The sequence below is a fragment of the Malus domestica genome, chromosome 14 (assembly GCF_042453785.1).
Source record: "Malus domestica chromosome 14, GDT2T_hap1".
NCBI classification, from domain to species: Eukaryota; Viridiplantae; Streptophyta; class Magnoliopsida; order Rosales; family Rosaceae; genus Malus; species Malus domestica.
In genome coordinates this window covers 15,263,515-15,284,621 of record NC_091674.1, presented here as the reverse complement: position 1 = coordinate 15,284,621, position 21,107 = coordinate 15,263,515, and the positions used below count along the sequence as shown (strand labels likewise).

Genomic DNA, 21,107 nt, shown 5'->3' with positions numbered 1-21,107 from the left:
TCCAGCCATATGAGACTAGATCCAAGATCACTGCGATTTCTTCTCCGAGTTTTCTTCAGTGAGGAAGCTCGACGGTCAGTTCGAGTTCTTCATTGCGAGCTTCACAAATTCACGCCCAGTTACAGATGATGCAACTTGGCTCTGAGGCCATGTTAGATTATGGGTTTTATGCTGTGATTCAGTAAGTTTTATGAAATTTCTGGAGGAAAGGAAAACCGAAAGTTTGCAGAGAGTATTCACAGAGATGAGTAAATAACTGATTTCATTTCTTCTTTTTTTTTTTTTTGCTCATCGGAATGTAACCGATTGCACACTAGTACAAAGCATTATCACACTTTCTCTCTCATAACAGAAAGAATACATCACAACCATTCATTTCATCTATCCTATGAGATAGCTACAGTTGTCACTCTACATCATTAACTCTCACTTAATCTAGAGCATCCATTTGGAATGTAATCCAAGGGCTCTAATTAAAACAAGTAAAATGAATTGATTTATTTCAGCTAAAAACACTTAAAACACTAACACTTATCACAGAGCTGCCCCGGACACACAAGAAACTCCTTGAGCTGTGAGGCTTGCGCAATGATTGACTCCCCAAGTTGTTCGCATATATAAGAGTAGCCGGAATACTCAGAATCCTCTAGAAAGGTGCAGTGGGACACATTTACAACTTCCAAATATTGCATTTCGCTCAATATACAGATCAAAGCTTTGATGCGCACCTTAAGCTTTGGGGTGTAGGCAACAACGCCCCTTGCGCGTACTGCGTTAAACTTAAAGGAGCATAACTTTAAGCTGAGGCATGATTGGAAAAGGAAAATCAAGACATGGCCATCGACTCAAGTCCTGCCCAGGTTCCAGGTTGGTAGAACAAGTTGTTTGAGGCCCGGGGTTCTCAGCATTATCAAGTGGTCATAGTTTATGAATAAAGAGAAATGGAAAACCAAGGAAGATAAATTTCCACAACTGAAACGTAAAGCACTCTTCAATATTCCTCAGTCTTGCTCAATTCATCATGCAACCAAATAGGTAATCTTTGAGGAGCGTTAAAGAAGTTAAACTTGAGCAGTCAGGTTAAGCTTTTTCCAATGGATTGGATTGCAGCAAGCTGCATTCCAGGATCTACAAACCAAAGAAACATACATCAAAACCTGAAAATTTAAGGTCACAAATAACTCAGATTCAAATTAGTTAAGAATTAAGAGGTACATGGACAGGGAATGTAGTTAGCTAGTTCGAGTTAACAACGACGCCTACAAAGATGAGTTCAATGTTTTTACTTCTTGGACAAAAGAAGAGAACTTTACATACAAAGTGGGGTTTAGTAGAAAAATACCTGGTAAGGAAATTTTTAATTTAAGAAGAAAATATTGTATGCAGATCCTACGGGCGTAAAGTATAAAGATTTGTTCCAGTCTTCATGAGCACTTCAAAATGGATATGCGTCTTCAATATTGCAAGTGAGTTTCTAGAGTTTGAAATGCTGAAATAATAAATAAGAATGACATTTGAATGATGACCTAGTAACTCTTAACCTAATGGTTCACTAAGCTAAATGTTCTCCAAAAAAAAAAAAAAAAAAAAAAAAAAAAAGGTTCACTAAGCTAAACAGGCAAAAAATGCGAAAGGGATTGTACTTGAGCTGCAGATGAATGCTCAAACCGATATTGATGACTTTTAAAAAGCACATTAAGTTCGCTAACGATTCACTCATTTGGATGTGCTTTTAAAATAATTGAAAGCGTTTTTAGAGAAAATGTTTTTGGTTCTAAAAGCACTTAAAGTGTTTTCTGTAATAAACACTAGTTATGTGCTTCTTCCATGAAGCACTTTAAGTGTTTTTTCTAGAATTTACTTGTATTTTTACTAATAATTGATTCCAAAAATGCTTTCAGTCATTTTAAAAACATACAAACTGTTAAAGTAAGTTTTACTCAAAGCCCTAATGTATGTCATACGTTACACGTAAGGATATTTCACAGGAACTTTTTTAACTCTTGATCAAATCTACTGCATTATTCATAAAATCAACCCGAAATGTATCTGATGCAAAAATAAACCCAGAGAGAGAGAGAGAGAGAGAGAGTATGCTGTTCTACTTACCTCATGAAAACGTGAACCGGAGAATCCAAAGTTGCATAAAGTCCATATCGTCCAATTGCAAGTGGAGCCATACTGGAATTGTGCTTCTCTCTAAAATAAACCAGTAATAATTAATAAGGAAAACTAATGAAAATGACTTGAAAACTTTGAGTTTTAATGATAAGGACAAAATAAAGGGTAAAATGAATAGTATCAGGATTGACTTTTTAGTGTAAAAATGTGGTTTTTCGTTAAAGTGAACAGTACCGGGTGCTTTTCGTTAAAGTTTCCTAATTAATACCCCTAGAAAAAGGCATAAATAATTTAAATTAAATAAATAAAAATTTAATTACTGTGTCAAAATTTTAATCAAAGTTTGAAAAGGCAAAAATATATCGTTTTTTTTCAAAAAAAAAAATGTTTAGTGAAAAAACTATGAGATAGGAGTGATGAATTCTACAACAACAACAACAACAAAGCCTTTTCCCACTAAGTGGGGTCGGCTATATGAATCCTAGAACGCCATTGCGCTCGGTTTTGTGTCATGCCCTCCGTTAGATCCAAGTACTCTAAGTCTTTTCTTAGAGTCTCTTCCAAAGTTTTCCTAAGTCTTCCTCTACCCCTTCGGCCCTGAACCTCTGTCCCGTAGTCACATCTTCGAACCGGAGCGTCAGTCGGCCTTCTTTGCACATGTCCAAATCACCAGAGCCGATTTTCTCTCATCTTTCCTACAATTTCGGCTACTCCTACTTTACCTCGGATATCCTCATTCCCAATCTTATCCTTTCTCGTGTGCCCACACATCCCACGAAGCATCCTCGTCTCCGCTACACCCATTTTGTGTACGTGTTGATGCTTCACCACCCAACATTCTCTGCCATACAACATCGCTGGCCTTATTGCCGTCCTATAAAATTTTCCCTTGAGCTTCAGTGGCCTACGACGGTCACACAACACGCCGGATGCACTCTTTCCATCCAGCTCGTATTCTATGGTTGAGATCTCCATCTAATTCTCCGTTCTCTTGCAAGATAGATCCTAGGTAACGAAAACGGTCGCTTTTTGTGATCTTCGCTAGATTGCTCCGGTCATTAGTGTGGATAAGTATATAAATGGATAGAGATAGGAAAGCAAACACAAGATGTACGTGGTTCACCCAGATTGGCTACGCCCACGGAATAGAAGAGTTCTCATTAATTGTGAAGGGTTTACACAAGTACATAGGTTCAAGCTCTCCTTTAGTGAGTACGAGTGAATGATTTAGTACAAATGACATTAGGAAATATTGTGGGATAATGATCTCGTAATCACGAAACTTCTAAGTATCGGAGTGTGGTGTCGTCTTGACTTGCCTTATCTGTCTCATAGGTAGATGTGGCATCTTCTCTGGAAGTACTCTTCCTCCATCCAGGAGTGGTATCTTTAACTGGTGGAGATGCACAAGGTAATGTATCAATTTCACTTGAAGCTTACTTGTAGTTTTAGGCTTGGTCAAGCGCGATACAAACCATGTAGTAGGAGTCCCCCAAGTCGCCGAGCTAGGGGGTCTGCTGAAAGAGGTGACAGACAAGGTAAGCAATCAGAGCTCCGACTGATTGTTCACCTTCTCCCCATCTTGCAGCAGCATGAAGGATAAAGAGAAGAAAAATGAGAAGAGATGATATGAGATACTTTTGCTTTTGAAGAAGTAACTTTCCACAGGCTTATTCTTGAACTGAGCTGGAGGGTTTTCTGGTTTCCTCCAGAGTATAAGGCCGACTGAAGAATTTGAGGGTCAAAACAAGTCCATCAAATCTAGAGTACGTTCCACCCTGCTGATATGGGATACTTTTGCTTTTGACAAAGTAATGGATGTATCGGCACGTGTGCTGTTACGCTTGTCTCCACATGCTTCCTTGTATCCTTCGCACTTGCCCTATCTGTTCCTCAAGCAGATGCGGAATCTTCCCTGGAAACATAAGATGATGAAGATGAGTACTCGAGAGCAATGCCAGGTAAGTAATCAGGTAAGGGGTTCCAGGCAGTCAATTCCTGGCTGGAAGCTTGATTCCAAGTACTGACTGATTGCTCTCTTTCTCCTTGTCTTGCAGGTAAAAACAAGGCCAAAAGAAAAAACAGGGAAAAAGCATGATATGAGATACTCTTGCTTTTAACCCTGATGATATGAGATATTCTTGCTCTAGTATAGCTTGTTTGCAGAGGTATTATCGGGGGGAAAGAAAGCTGAATATTTCGAAAGGCTTTGTTGGGAGTGCCCTCTCAGATATGATGGAGGGTTGAGCATTTTTGCAGGTCTGCCTGTCCGTTGGGGATGGAGGTCGACATATATAGGAGTCTCCCTAACAACAAGTAGTAATGCTATTCCTTTACCCTGCTTGGTCATAGCACGGTAGTGGGAGCTGCCAGTTTCACATGTTTTAACTCTGTCAGAGCACTTTGAAAAAGTGGTCTGTGGTATCTGGCTCTCGAGATTCGGAGAACGATGCCTCTTCGATTTTTGAGAAAGCAATCATGCTGGGGGTCTGACTCTCGAGATTCGGATAGCAGTGTCTCTTCGATTTTTGAGGAAGTAATCATGTTGGGAGTCTGGCTCTCGAGATTCGGAAGGCGGTGCCTCTTCGATTTTGGAGCAAGCAATCTTGTTGGGAGTGTTGTCTCGAATGTGAGTAAAGGTTGGACATGTTTGCTAGTCTACCTTGCCACGAAGCACAAAGGTTGACACATAGGGACTTTCCAATTATCCAGCAATGGTACTGTTCCTTTACCCTCTCTTCGATTTTGAGAAAGTAGTCATGTTGGGAGTCTGGCTCTCGAGATTCGGAAGACGGTGCCTCTTCGATTTTGGAGCAAGCAATCTTGTTGGGACTGTTTTCTCGAATGTGAGTAAAGGTTGGGCATGTTTGCTAGTCTACCTTGCCACGAAGCACAGAGGTTGACACACAGGGACTTTCCAATTATCCAGCAGTGGTACTGTTCCTTTACCCTTGTGGGTAATAATATGGTAGCTAGACCTTCAAAATTTATGTGTCTAAACTTTGTTAGTGCTGTTTCTTTGCTATTCTTTTACCTTTCTTGGTCAGAGCGATGTAGTGGGAGCTGCAAGCTTCACGTGCTCAACTTTGGCAGAGAACTTTGGCAAAGTGATCTGTGGTACCCATGAGTTATTGTTGCGTGTGGGAAGTGGGTGATTGAACAGTAAGATTCATGTGCTTTCTACTTCACCAGAAGTCTTCGACAAAATGCCCATAATTTCTGCAAAGCTGAGTGTGCGTGTGACAGGTGCTGACAAGGCTAGAAAAGTAGGTGCCTCTTCGATTTCTGAGATCGGCCCTCGTGGTCTCTGAGCAGCCCAGCTTTTGAGAAAGCGAGCGCCTCTTCGATTGATTCGGAGAACGGTGCCTCACCGATTTTTGAGAAAGCAATCATGCTGGGGGTCTGGCTCTCGAGATTCGGGGAGCAGTGTCTCTTCGATTTTTGAGAAAGTAATCATGTTGGGAGAGTGGCTCTTGAGATTCGGAGGGTGGTGCCTCTTTGATTTTGGAGCAAGCAATCTTGTTGGGAGTGTTTTCTCGAATGTGAGTAAAGGTTGGGCATGTTTGCTAGTCTACCTTGCCACGAAGCACAGAGGTTGACACACAGGGACTTTCCAATTATCCAGCAATGGTACTGTTCCTTTACCCGCTCTTCGATTTTTAAGAAAGTAGTCATGTGAGGAGTCTGGCTCTTTAGATTCGGAGGACGGTGCCTCTTCGATTTTGGAGCAAGCAATCTTATTGGGAGTGTTTTCTCGAATGTGAGTAAAGGTTGGGCATGTTTGCTAGTCTACCTTGCCACGAAGCACAGAGGTTGACATACATGGACTTTCCAATTATCCAGCAGTGGTACTGTTCCTTTACCCTTGTGGGTAATAATATGGTAGCTAGACCTTCAAAATTTATGGGTCTAAACTTTGTTAGTGCTGTTTCTTTGCTATTCTTTTACCCTTCTTGGTCAGAGCGATGTAGTGGGAGCTGCAAGCTTCACGTGCTCAACTTTGGCAGAGAACTTTGGCCAAGTTATTTGTGGTACCCATGAGCTATTGTTGCGTGTGGGAAGTGGGTGATTGAACAGTAAGATTCATGTGTTTTCTACTTCCCCAGAAGTCTTTGACAGAATGCCCATAATTTCCGCAAAGCTGAGTGTGCGTGTGACAGGTGCTGACAAGGCTGGAAAAGTAGGTGCCTCTTCGATTTCTGAGATCGGCCCTCGTGGTCTCTAGGGAGCCCAGCTTTTGAGAAAGCGAGCGCCTCTTCGATTTCTGAGATCGGCCTTCGTGGTCTTTGAGCAGCCCAACTTTTGAGAAAGCAAACGGCTCTTCGATTTCTGAGATCAACCCTCGTGATCTCTAAGCAGCCCAACTTTTGAGAAAGCAAACGCCTCTTCGATTTCTGAGCAGGCGCCTCTTTGATTTCTGAAGCTCCGTCGAGTGCAGATTTTTATAGAGGCTGGCATTAAGTTCCAAAGCACACTTGAATCTCCACCAGTAGAAGCTTCATTCTTGCACTTCTAATATCTTGATTTGTCCGACCTCTTCTCTCTTCAACACCTTTGAAAATGTCTGGCCCCTCCGACCGTCGTTTTGACTTGAACCTTGTTGAAGAGGCAGCCCCGCCTTCTCCAGACAACATATGGCGCCCATCCTTCGTCTCCCAAACTGGTCCTCTTACCGTTGGGGATTCCGTGATGAAGAATGATATGACCGCTGCGGTGGTGGCCAGGAACCTTCTCACTCCCAAAGATAACAGACTACTTTCCAAACGGTCTGATGAGTTAGCTGTTAAGGATTCGCTGGCTCTCAGTGTTCAGTGTGCAGGTTCTGTGTCTAATATGGCCCAACGCCTATTTGCTCGAACCCGCCAAGTTGAATCATTGGCGGCTGAAGTGATGAGTCTCAAACAGGAGATTAGAGGGCTCAAGCATGAGAATAAACAGTTGCACCGGCTCGCACATGACTATGCTACAAACATGAAGAGGAAGCTTGACCAGATGAAGGAAACTGATGGTCAGGTTTTACTTGATCATCAGAGATTTGTGGGTTTGTTCCAAAGGCATTTATTGCCTTCGTCTTCTGGAACTGTACCGCGTAATGAAGCTCCAAATGATCAACCTCTGATGCCTCCTCCTCCTAGGGTTCTGTCCAGTACTGAGGCTCCAAATGATCCCCCTCCGGTGCCTTCTCTTTCTGGGGCTCTACCGACTGCTGAGACTTCTCCTAAGCAACCTTTGTGAAGGCTCCCTCTTGTGTGTTTATTTTGACTCATGTATATGTACATATTTGTAGCTTATCGGGGATATCAATAAATAAGCTTTCCTTCATTTCAACGTATTGTGTTAAATACACCAAAGCCTTCTTCGCTAAGTTCTTTGAATTTTCTTTTGTTGAAGCTTGTATGTTGAAGCTTTCTGAGTGGAGCATGTAGGTTGGGGTAGTGTTCCCTTAATTTCCCGAGTGAGGAAAACTTCTTGGTTGGAGACTTGGAAAATCCAAGTCACTGAGTGGGATCGGCTATATGAATCTTAGAACGCCATTGTGCTCGATCCTGTGTCATGTCCTTCGTTAGATCCAAGTACTCTAAGTCTTTTCTTAGAGTCTCTTCCAAAGTTTTCCTAGGTCTTCCTCTACCCCTTCGGCCCTGAACCTCTGTCCCATAGTCGCATCTTCTAATCGGAGCGTCAGTAGGCCTTCTTTGCACATGTCCAAACCACCGTAACCGATTTTCTCTCATCTTTCCTTCAATTTCGGCTACTCCTACTTTACCCCGGATATCCTCATTCCTAATCTTATCCTTTCTCGTGTGCCCACACATCCAACGAAGCATCCTCATCTCCGCTACACCCATTTTGTGTACGTGTTGATGTTTCACCGCCCAACATTCTGTGCCATACAGCATCGCCGGCCTTATTGCCGTCCTATAAAATTTTCCCTTGAGCTTCAGTGGCATACGGCGGTCACACAACACGCCGGATGCACTCTTCCACTTCATCCATCCAGCTTGTATTCTATGGTTGAGATCTCCATCTAATTCTCCGTTCTTTTGCAAGATAGATCCTAGGTAACGAAAACGGTCGCTCTTTGGTATTTCTTGATCTCCGATCCTCACCCCTAACTCGTTTTGGCCTCCATCTGCTCATCCTCATAGCTCAGTTGCTACGACTTTCATTTACGCATATACCGACTATTTCTGCAAATTCTAGTCGGATTAACTTCAACAGCAACAGCAGCAACCGTGTTCTTCTTGGAAACATCGATCACTTTTTGCTCTTCGTTAACATTCAAATAATATTACAAACTAATAACGCTCCCCATACAAACTGTTTTCTCTCTCGAAAATGTTTGGTCATATGAAGGGCAAGAGCTGCATTTGGAAAGAGGAAAGAAGGTCTTAGATGGAATTGTCAGTTTCTGGCAATGCAAGATTAGTGCATGTCAAGGGGTCTCGCTGACTCACACCCGGCAACTACACCAACTATTTGAGTGACAAGATTTAATTTGATAAGTAACGTCAATTGATGTATATCTTGGCTAGGTTCATTGAACCTAGCTCTTTGAGCAAGCAAAGCGTAAGGATTACAATTTTTCTAGAGAGACTTTTGATGTGGTTTTTATCTATCAATGTTTTTTAATTGATACTTTGTTAGTTTTCAAATTTTGATCGAAATTCCTGAAATCCATAATTTGTGGGATTAAAAATATTAAAATATAAATTATACTATTGTATGTGTATATATATAAACATGGGTATATTCATTAAAATTAACAAAAAAATTATTGTACCAAAACATGGGTACATTCTTCAAAACCACACATAAAAAATAATATATATTAGGCTTAATAACATTAGTAAATTTCTTTGATAAAACTTGACATTGATACATTCTCAAATCAAAGAAAAAGAATGTACTCATATAAATTTAAAAATAGATTAGAAAAAAATTGAATAGATTTAGACCCAAACTTACCTCGGAGTGTACATTAATTATTTTTTTTACATGATGACAATGATTCTTGTCATAGAAATTTTATAACCATATACTGGTGGGATGGGGATGTTACTTTAACTTTCGACCCAAACTCGCCTCGGAGTGTACATTAATTATTTTTTTACATGATGACAATGATTCTTGTCATAGAAATTTTATAATCATATATTGGTGACTATGGTCTCCTTTGGCAGTTCGTATAAGGGACCGGATAGAATTAATAATACGAACCCAATTGTTTGGTGCATAATGTGTAAAATAGTCACCGGATAAAACAATCCGGTCCCACAATTTTAATACACCCTACATCCGCTTAGTTATCCTCTCCCATACGCTGGTATAATTTAGTCAGGCGTCGTTTTTCTCTAACCCTCTTTGCTTCTGCGCATCGCGACCAAGGTGTTGCCGCTCTTTCTAAGGGCACTTTGAATGCGATCTTTATCTATTAATATTCTTTAACTGATATCTTGTTGGATTTCAACTTTTGATCGAAATCCTTGAAATTAATGTGATAATTTATTTCTATTTATGTTACTATATTTTTAAATTAAAAAATCGAAACTTATAGTTCTTTATATTAATGAGATTTTAAATAAAATTCATAATTTGTGGGTTAAAAATATTAAATATAAATTATACTATTGTGTGTGTGTGTATATATATATATATATCAGGCCCTTTATGCAAAGGAATCCCCATTTTATGAAGAAAATAGAGATTAGGTGTGAGGCCCACTCCACATCAAATTTCAACGATCCGAACCGTTTATTTTGTTAGTCTCGATTCATAGATCATCCTTGCAAAAATTCAATTCAATTCGAAACCATTTGCGTATTTAATTATCAAGATCAAATTTCATTGTTTCTTATCTAACAAAGTATTCGTTCAATTCTTTGAACCCAATTAGATGTCTTAAATATTTCCAATTTAGCTAATATTTTGCAAAGATGATCTATGAGGTACAATGTCACATCCCGACCTGGGTCCACTGATAGGATTTTTACTACCTGCGCAAAAGGGTTAAAAACACCTAAAATACTTGCAAGAGAAACAAGATTGTTGTAGTATAGTTGGCTCAAGCAAGGTCGTTCTCCACAAGGATTAATTTAAATAGGTTAAGGCCATATCAATTCTCAACTAATTATTTAGAACGAAATTTTGGAAAAGGGTGATTTAATGACCTAAATTAAGAAAAATGAATTTAATTAAAAAGATTACTTAAAACTGCAATTTTAAAGAAAGAGAAAGAAACAATTTTTAGAATTTAAAATGAGAAGATACTAGGGTTCCACCATCACCCTAACAATCCTATGTAGCTCTTCTAATTACTTATGAACCATACATGCATAATTTGAAGGTTAGGTTTTCTTAAAATATATCCTACTTGGAACCTCCAACATAGAACGTACATCTAACATGCAACCCGTCCGTGGTGTCCAGATCGAATGTGAACATGCAAGAATCATTAAGTTTTATGAAAACCTTTTGAAAACCCTTAAAACGTGTCGTACATCCTAAGAGATTACACATATTAATCACAAGAAGCCTTAGTCAATTTCAAGGATAGCCCTCCGCCAAAATTGTATCAAATTACTGATGTGAAAAATAAGTTAACACACAAAATTAAACCCTCTTTTTATCAATTGTAGCAAAGTATGTAAGTAGGGATCGTTCTAAACCGGGGATTAGGAGGGATTGCTAAACACTTGAAAACTGACTTAGAAATGTAAAAACAAAGTTTAAAACACTAGATTAGACTCAAAGAATGCAAAACTCACGTTTAAAATACTAAAACAAACCAATAACTCAAAACAGCAACTAAAAGACTCAAAACTGCCTTAAAAACACTTTCTGGGCAGTTTTGAACACAAAGCACCAATTTGGACGAATTTGGGTTTTAACTTGTACCAAAACACATAAACCAACACACTTTCTAACTAATCTAGGACTTCAAAATAAATGGGGAATTGATTTGGACGAAAATGTACAAAATGGACAGATTGCAAGGAAAACAGATTGTAATAGAAACCGATTGTAACACAAAGTTATGAATAATCAATGGATGATGGAATGGCTAAGGGGTTCTTCTCCACACATGAAATATATGCAACCTAAATCAATTTTCAGTTATCAATTTAATAAGTTATGAATCTCGACACTCCAAGTTAATTAGGTCCGCTTAAATTAACCTTTAGATTTCCCTAGAATCATTGAATTGGATGAATATGCATCGCAAACAAATTATTCCCAACAAGTTCTTTATATGAACAGCATGATAAAGACACAAGTTAGAATCATTACGTTCTTTGGAAATCATAAGCATCGACAAGGCATTCGTAACTATGAAAAGCATGATACTCTTGCCAGGAATCTACTTAACACGATCGTGACTAGCGACCTTCACTACTTACGAATATAAATTCATAACGATTAGGTGAAACAAACTTATATCCTAGCATCAAATTCAAGCATGCAAATTAAGCGTGCACTCTCAACCAACATACAAGAATAAGTTCTAAATCAAACGGTTAAGCAAATTGTATTCACGACTTATACAACGATAACTGAAAGTAATCAACTTATTTCACATATATAATCATGGTTTTGAATCCACCCTTAGCCAAAACGAAATTAGCCAATCATACTTAAAGCAAAACAAAGATTACATGAATTAGACATTAAAATCCAAAGAAAGAAAACACCTAGAATGCTCCAACTTGGCAGCAAGTGCATCCAAGATTCCTCATTTCCCTTGCTTGTGGCAGATTGGTTTGTGGACAGGTTTTGGGTAGTTCTATGGTGCAGAAAGGTTTATGGTGAGTGTAGAGGAGTGTTTGATGGTGGAAGGGTGGTGGAGAACTTCGGCAAAGAGGGTGGAAGAAGGTGGAGTGGCTGTGATATTTTCTGGGCACTAGAATGGTGTTTTTGGGGTGTTTTGCTGCCTAGGGTGAGTATGGACGAATTTCTGTGATGAATGGTGAATATGAGAGTGTGAACCCTTTGCCAAGGGGTGTAAACATGTATATATAGGCCCCTAAAACCTTAGAGAATCAGGTTAGGTCAGGGATGAAGTGCACGGCAAGAATGGGTTTGTGGTGTGCAATGGTCCAAGGGTGAAAATCAAGTAATGATGCAAAGTGTGAAGGGTAAAATGGAGTGGTGTTGCAGCTAGGGAGCATGAATGATTGTGTTCATTGCATAGAGATGGAAAGGGAGGTGAAATGTGTCATCAAATGGGTCAAAGGTGCAGCAACATGTGTTGCACATGGCATTGGATTCCAAATGTGAATGATGGAGCATCAATTGGTGCATGTAATGGATGTAAAGGGTGTATAAAATCTGATGGGTGAAGGGAACAAGAGGTATCAAGAAATTGAATGTAATAATTAAATGAATTGAAGCATGAAATCAGAAATTATGTAGGGGACAAGAGTGATCAAGCATGGCATGGGAATCCAAAGGGAATTCTATGTTATTTTGCACGGCAATGAAGGCAAGTTGGGGTGACAGATTTTTGGGCTGAGTTCTTCATCTTTTGGACCATAATTCTTCACATTCTTGGCCTCTTTAGTTCTCAAATTCGTCCATCCACTTTGGCCCATGCATTTGCTATCCATTCCAAGCCCGAAACTGCTCCAAAGGCCTCCAAAATGCATCATCTTGCATACTTTGTACTTAGAGTCTGAAAACACACAAAAATAACTTTAAACACTAAAATAACTAAGGAAATACAACCTAAATGCACAAGAACAAGCTAACTAAGTCGCATAAATATGCTCCTATCAAATTCCCCCACACTTAGCTTTTGCTAGTCCTCGAGCAAAACAAAGAAATAAAACGAAACAACACAAATAGAATACAACCTAAACCTTCCAACATTTGCCTCAGGGATTCCAATGCACATGACATGTTAAAAATCATTATCCCCACAGATTTGAGTCATCTTCACACTTAAGCACGTACTTAATCATAGTCACTACTTACTTGTTCACGTTAATCAATTAAAACAATGATTTTGATGTAGTAACATGCCTTAGAGAAATCACTCAATTCCTTACAAGATATGCACTCAATTTTCACTCAGATTTTCTAACTACACACCCTATACTAGTTATATGTGAGAAGATTGATGTAGATATGAAAACGAACACTCACATATATGTATCACAAAGAAAGCAATTTTTGGAGTTAATAAGCATGTTTAGATATGATCTCATGAATGGAATGCTACTACTTAGATGCGAGAACCAGTGACACCATATGCTCATATCAATTTCAAACTCCACATATTGAAACGCATGACACTCAAGATGAAGTTAAGGGTTGTAACGGGGCTTGGGGTGATGGCTAACAAATGAAGGATAAGGATAACAATCGTTCTTAAAGCAATAGCAAGCAAAGTAATGAAATTGAAACTTAGAATTCACTTAGATTGCAGAAATCAGCTTTTAGACACGAAGGGAAAATTCAAGCAATATTTAGGGCCGAATTTTATGTTTTGGACCCTTTCTTCAACAAGCAGCACTTTAAAACTTTTTTTTTTTTTTTTTCTCAACTCTTCTTTTCTTTTCAACAAGCATAATAACTCACACTTCCCCCACACTTGTTTTCTGCCATACATTAATCAAAAGAAATTCAATTTGAATCATGCTTTACTATGCTTCAAAAACAAGGGTATGGATGGTCCTAAACTAGGCTAGGTAAGGATAATGTGGTTTAACAAAGAATGTAGGCTATCAAGGCTCAATGGGGTTAACTTAAACATATAACGATATGGGATACATGGCAGTTTGGCTTTGGTGGTGGTAACTACACAACTTCATCTTGAATATGTGTTATGCAAATCAATAGCATGCTTTGAATGAAATAGGCATGAGTTCTAGCATTTGGAACTAAATGATGAAACGCCTTCTAAGTAATAACCAAGCAAAGAATAATGAGATCATGCAACGACTTTAGAAAAACAATAATGCACAGATTTTAACTCTCCAAATAAACATTTAGGCTCAAGTCTCACAAGGTTGTAGCGTTAGTTTGAGTTCTTTCCTTCAAGCATGTTACAAAAACTAATTTTTTCTTTTATGATTACATGTGATTTCATAAGTTATAACCACAACCACGCATAAATAAAGAGTAAATCAAACTTTCATCCATGTTTATAACTCTCTTTAACAGTCACGCAATTACAAACCGAATCCTCATCATTGTGTTGGAAGGTACCCTAAGACACAAATAAGCACACAAAAACAACTCTTTTTGGGATTTTCAAAAACAATTTTTCAAATTTTTATGAATTTTCGGATTTTTATGTCAAAACACACTGAAACACTCCAAAACAGCTTAAAAAAAAACTTATAACAACAAGGAACAACACTAGAAGTAATGGGTGATAAATTTCTACGAATTTCATGCAAAACAATGGTTACCCCCCCACACTTAAATCAAACATTGTCCTCAATGTTTTGAGCATATACTCACACCAAAAACAAGCAAATAACAAACGACAAATAAACATGACAAATATGGCAAAGTAAAAACCAGACAGAGTAGAGTTTAAGAACGCAAATCTGGTTTTGGAGATAGTTGATCTTGTTGACTTTCCACAGCTTTGATCTTGAACTGGTTTGGAATTCTGAGCGGGGAATATCAGAGTGCAGTCTGCATTCTTCTCTGCTTGTTTCTTCTGCACAGCGGGCAGGCACGAGGTAAAGGTGTTGGTCTGTTTCTTTCTTCAATCTTTCCAAGTGCCCACCTCTTTCTCTCTTTCTCCTTGTCCTTAGTTGAGGATGAATCAGCACGTTGTCTCCACATGCTTCGAGGTATCATCTTCACTTCCCTTATACGTGAGAGACGAAGAGAAAACACAAGATGATGAGTACTCGAGAGCAGGTGCTGGCTGGAGAAATGACAGGGAGAAAGCATGATATGAGATACTCATGCTCTCAACCTTTATGATATGAAATACTTGTGCTCTGGATGGGTTGTTTGCAGGGGTATCCCAGGGAATGAGAAATACAGAGTGACTCGAGAGGGTTTGTTGGAAAGCCATTTCAGAAAGGATGAAGGGATAAGTGAGGCTGAAAGTTGGGTGAGACTGCTTCACTTTGAAGTTCAACATTTATAGAATTTTCTTAATGGCTGGGAAGGCATTGTTCCATTACTCGTGTCGGCAAGCCTGGGATAATTTAACAGTAGTTTTCACGTGCATTCCGCTTCTCAAAAATTTTTGACAGATTGCGCGTGATTTACGCAACGCAGATGTGCAAATTGACAGATGCTGACACGTCTCGATAAAGCAGAGGCCTCTTTAATATCCGGAATTTACGCTTCGAGTTCTAAGCTTCGTTGAGGGCAGAGATTGCATGTGACAAGTGCTGACGAGGCTGAGAGAGACAGATGGTTGGAATCAGTGCTTCGACAGACTGCCCGTGATTTTCGCAAAGCTGAGTTGCGTGTGATGGGTGCTGACGAGGCTGAGACAGTTGACACTCTTCGGTATCTGGAATTGGTGGTTTGTGAGCAAGCCCAACTTTTGAGAAAGCTGGCGCCTCTTCGATCTCCGAATGGCTTCTTCGATTTCTGAGCTCACCTCTTCGATCTCTGAAATCCCATTGCGTGTTGATTTTTATAGAGGTATGCAGGACGTTCAAAGCACTCTTGAATTTCTGCTTGTAAAAACTCCCGTTTTGCACTTCTACGATCTTGACTTGTCCGATCTCCTCTTTCTTTAACACCTCTGAAAAATGTCTGGCCCTTCTGACCGTCGTTTTGACTTGAACCTTGATGAAGGAGCAGCCCCTCCTTCTCCAGATAACATATGGCGCCCGTCCCTCATATCCCCTACTGGTCTTCTTACCGTTGGGGATTCGGTGATGAAAAATGACATGACCGCTGCGGTGGTGGCCCGGAACCTTGTCACCCCCAGAGATAACAGACTGCTCGCTAGACGGTCTAATGAATTGGCGGTTAAGGAGTCTCTGGCTCTTAGCGTGCAGTGTGCGGGTTTTGTGTCCAACATGGCCCAACGCCTATTTGCTCGAACCCGTCACGTTGAATCGTTGGCGGCTGAAATACAAAGTCTCAAAGAGGAGATTAGAGGACTCAAGCATGAAAATAAACAATTGCACAAGCTTGCACACAATTATGCCATAAACATGAAGAGGAAAATTGACCAGCTGCAGGAAACTGATGGTCAGATTTTACTTGATCACCGGAGGTTTGTGGGTTTGTTCCAACAGCATCTGTCTTCGTCTTCTGGGGCGGCACCGCGTAGTGAAGCTTCAACTGATCAACCTCCGATACCTCCTCCTTCCGTGGCCCCACCGACTGCTGAGACTCCGCCGACTACTGCGACCTCTCCCAAGCAGCCTTTGTGAAGGCTCCCTCTTGTATTATGCTATGTTTTTTTTTATTTCCCCGTTTCCTGTTCATTTCCATAAAGGTTAATGTTAAAATCCTTTGCATATTTGTTAATGTTTCAAAATAGAAAGTCACAACCAAAAATAATTAAACAAGTAATAAAATTGACAATCAAGCAGAATAAATGGGTTGCCTCCCTTAAAGCGCTTGCTTTAACGTCTTCCAGCCGGACGATGAACACCTTCACTTCTCCTTGGAACTCACGGCATGCAGTGGGATCTCCTCCACAACATGCTCCACAAAGTGCTCGTAGTATGGCTTCAAGCGATGTCCATTCACCTTGAATTCTTGCCCGGTTCTCAAACTCTTAATTTGGACTGCACCATGCACAAAAAGATAAGGAAATACAACCTAAATGCACAAGAACATGCTCCACAAATGCATCATCTTGCATACTTTGTACTTAGAGTCTGAAAACACACAAAAATAACTAAGGAAATACAACCTAAATGCACAAGAACAAGCTAACTAAGTCGCATAAATATGCTCCTATCAATTACTTTTCTAAATATCCTAATGGTAGCGAATCACTAAGACAAATTGATAGTTTACATCGGTGATTCACAATTCAAAACTTGCATGCATGAATTCATAAGCAAATTAAGAAGAAACTACATAATCTTGCTAAGGATCATGGCCTCACCCTAACAAAAGAAAATTAGTTACGCATATTCATAATAAAAATCATAAAGTCTTTATTGAAATAGAAAAAAGAGTGAAAACACATTGAAAGTAAAAGTCTTGAAATCTCTAAGCTTCGCACAAAATCTTCTCTCCCAAAAATTTCATGCGTTCTCTCCCCCCTCTTAACCTAATGGCTAAATATCTTATTTATACTCATACAAACCAAAACCCTAAAAGGTCTTAGGATAAAACTAGGAAACCTTATAAATTGAAATAAAATAAGAAACATAATCCTAAATAAACTTGGTAAATTCGCCCAAAAATTTGCACAGCCACGTTTTGGACCCAAATCAGCTCCAAAACTGTCCCAAAATAGCTAGATTTAAAGCTTGGACAATTCTGAACACTTCTCTAGAAGGCCACGAACCCGTCTGAGGTCATCTTGGGCTCCAAAAACGCAGTTTAAGCCCAGAAACGTCACTTTCCAACAACGCGCATCACTCCTTTATTTTATCACCAGAAAATAACCACTTGGTGGAAAAATCCCAAATTCTTATACAATCAAGTTAAGTGACTCACGAACGTCCTCCAACTAGAATTACTCAAAATTTTGTCCATTTGGTCCTATTTTGCTCCAAAGGAAGTCGGAAGTCCTATACTGAAAATACAATTCAAAGTATCAAAATTCTTCCAAAATATTAACCAAAATATACTAAGAATAGGCAGTGGCGGAGCCACAGGGAGACTAGGGTATGTCAGGTTTTAAAGGTTTCATTAGGTCCTGGGGTCGACGCCTGCTAACGGAAAGCTACTTTTTGGTATTATTTTTACCAATTACCATATATAACTACCCTTCTGCTAACATTCTGATTTCTTTTAAACCAATTATTTTTTTTGTTAGTTCATATAAAACAAGGTATATATATTCAGGAGGAAGATTAAATGATATTAAAAAGAAAAGTATCGTAATAATAGCTTTTTTTTTTTGTTAGTTCATATAAAACAAAGTATATATCTTCGAGAGGAAGATTCAATAATATTAAAAGAAAAATATCGTAATAATAGTTTGAGCTAGTTATAACATTATTATCAATGTTGCGTTAGATGTCAACACAGGTTCTATTTACTATGACATCTTTCAATGCTAATTTTTTTATACAAATTTTAAAGCTCCATCACTCTTGTTTGATTCAAATTTTCCATGATATTACTATTTTTTTTTTCTAATTTCTTTCATTAGTTTAAAGGCCCCTCCTGGCATGAATTTCTAGCTCCGCCACTGAGAATAGGGTAAAATATATAATATGAAATTGACTCACCAAAATACCCCCAAATTTAGCTTTTTGCTTGTCGTCAAGCAAAACAAGACTCAAACAAAAATAAAAACTTAACAAACTAGACAACTAGCTAAAACTAAATAACAAAAATTTTCACCTTCAAAGTTGCAATCCATAGCAAACGTTAAAAATCAGAACATCTTTTCAAAGGTTTCAACTAATCCAACCACAGAGTCTAAGCCATTTAGAATCAATTAGAAAAGAATTCATGAACTTCCTTTGGTATAAATGTGAACCAACATAGTTAAGGAGACTAGACTAAAACTCTTACCTCTCATCCTTTTATTTCATGCATACTAAAATTAAATAGAGCTGTAATTATATATATATATATATATATATATATATATATATATTATTTTTTTCTCTTTTCGACTTTTTTTTTCATATACATTTTTTTTTTCAGTAACAATGATGGTTGTGCAATGTTAGTTCACTTAAGCTTTCTATCCAACCCATGTAGCGAGCTTTAGGTCAATGACTCCCAAACCACAAGGGCTTTAGGGCACTAGGCGTAAAACACCCCTAAGGACTTATTAACCCGAGCTGAAAAGGCTACAAAACCAACTAACCACCCTGCCCCATGCCAAAACTCTACCGTTTGACGTGAGAATCACTGCTGATTAAGCAGGACTGGCCCGGTTACTAGGCAAAGTCTCAGGTGGAACAATTATTACTTTATAACAATAACTAACTTTACTTAAAACAAAGATTAAAATTAAACTTAGACTAAAAGTAAATGCTTCAATCTCACTCCCCACAAACCATGTTGATGTGAATGTGCAATTTGTCAAAGTATAACCCATGAATTAGTGTCTAAGCAACGATAAATAGAAAAGACTCTACTGTGGGATTAATCTTCACCATGTCCATTTGTTCTAACGTTTAAAATAATCTATGGATATTAACTTAAAAAAAATGAAATTTTTTTTATTGACTCAAAAATTAAAATTAAAAATTCTAATTCCCACCCCCAAACTTAAATCACACATTGTCCTCAAAGTGTGGAAAATAGAATAATAATGAAAAAATAAACTAACACAACAAAATAAAAATAAATATCCTCCTTAAATAACTAGAAAGAGAAAGACGAAAATTAAAATGAGAAAATAAAACAAAAGACAAGCAAACAATAAAATGATCCACTACAAAAGAAATAAAATAAAAGAAAAGGAAGTGGACACACCTGGAGTCGAACCCGTGACCTGGAATTGGCACTATATAGGCTGACTGAGCATCTTGGGGTGAACTTGGAAACCATTGAGCATGGGAAAAACATTGGGCAGTGGAAGGATGACACAAGGGCCCATTGAAAAACGTGTGGGTGTAAACCCATTATGCAGAACAAACGTGATGGGTCAAAAGGAATACAAAAGCAATGGAGACACACGGAATGCATCTGTACACCTCACACACTTACCGGCTTGTGAAAAACTTTGGATTCCCCTCCCATGCCTGCACTTATAACCTCGAGCATAGAGCCAAATGGCTTGCTGCTTTCCTCGAGCCTAGAGCTCACCATTTCAAAACTTCTCCTCTCTCATTTCTAATTAAATTGAGGAATCCTAAGCCTTTTGCTCTATAGAAACTGAGAGGTCTCACATTTCTCTCATCCCTCTTTTCTTTAAAATGGTTCTCATTTCTCTACTCTGGAAAACACTAACCACTCCTCCAACTTCATTGCAACATCAATGCTGTGGTAACAAAACCCGAAATCTCAAAGGTAAAACTCTTTCCTTGCCGCAATTGCGTTCCATTAAGCTGATTTGCATGGGAAAATTAAAGAACTAACACATGCAATTGGTTTCTCTGTGAGGGTTCTCGGATCCACAACAAAAGAGGGCACCAACACCCAATCTTCATAGATCCATAGCTAATAATCCAAAACTCATCCATCAGCAGGTAGAAATTCAGTCTCATCTACACTTTGGTTCTGATTTTAGTTTCTAAGTAACATTTCTCTATGATGTGAATGACCAAAAGACGGAAAACAATATAACACCCATCCGTGTTTTGAGTTATTCACACTAACTCTAGTTAAGCCTTTTTTTTTCTTTTTCCTTTAATTAATAGGAGGGAGAATCTACTTTTACTCATTTACTTCCATATATATCTTTTCTTTTTAACTTTTTTATTAAAACTTAAAAACTCCCCTTTTTGAATACAAATAGACTCAACTAATTCCAATTTAAAAAACATAAACATAAACTTAAAACCACAATGTCGATTACACCTTCATAGTCGTTGTTTTCTGTAAACCTCCATGACTTAGATCTTTACTATTGTATAATCATGTAAGGAGTTTTTTTCATAAATAGGATATGTAACTAGTTGGAGATTATGGTAATCAAAACATGTGTAATCAAGCCTTTATGGTAATTAAAATATGCGAGCTTGATCTTCCATCTGCATATGATTCTAACTTTATATGGATATACGAATCATATCGAATCACTTCGTCAATATCCAACAAAAACTAATTTCAATTACAAAACTGTGGATATTTTAGCTTTAAGTTTCAATGTATTTTTCATAGATTGATTGAATGTACAAGGGGGGATATATAATGAGGTAGAAGGTTACAAGCAACCCTACCTTGACAAATCCTACTAACCTGGT

General features: G+C 38.4%; 1 long non-coding RNA gene across 1 annotated transcript; it reads right to left on the bottom strand.

Annotated features, from left to right (window-relative positions):
* Positions 1–235: 235 nt before the first annotated feature.
* On the bottom strand, positions 236–8,589 carry LOC139191446 (uncharacterized). The gene is made up of 3 exons (XR_011575502.1): positions 8,236–8,589; positions 2,110–2,232; positions 236–1,128 (listed from the first exon to the last, which is right to left on the bottom strand). It is a non-coding gene; the product is annotated as an uncharacterized lncRNA (long non-coding RNA).
* Between the last annotated feature and the right edge of the window lie 12,518 nt (positions 8,590–21,107).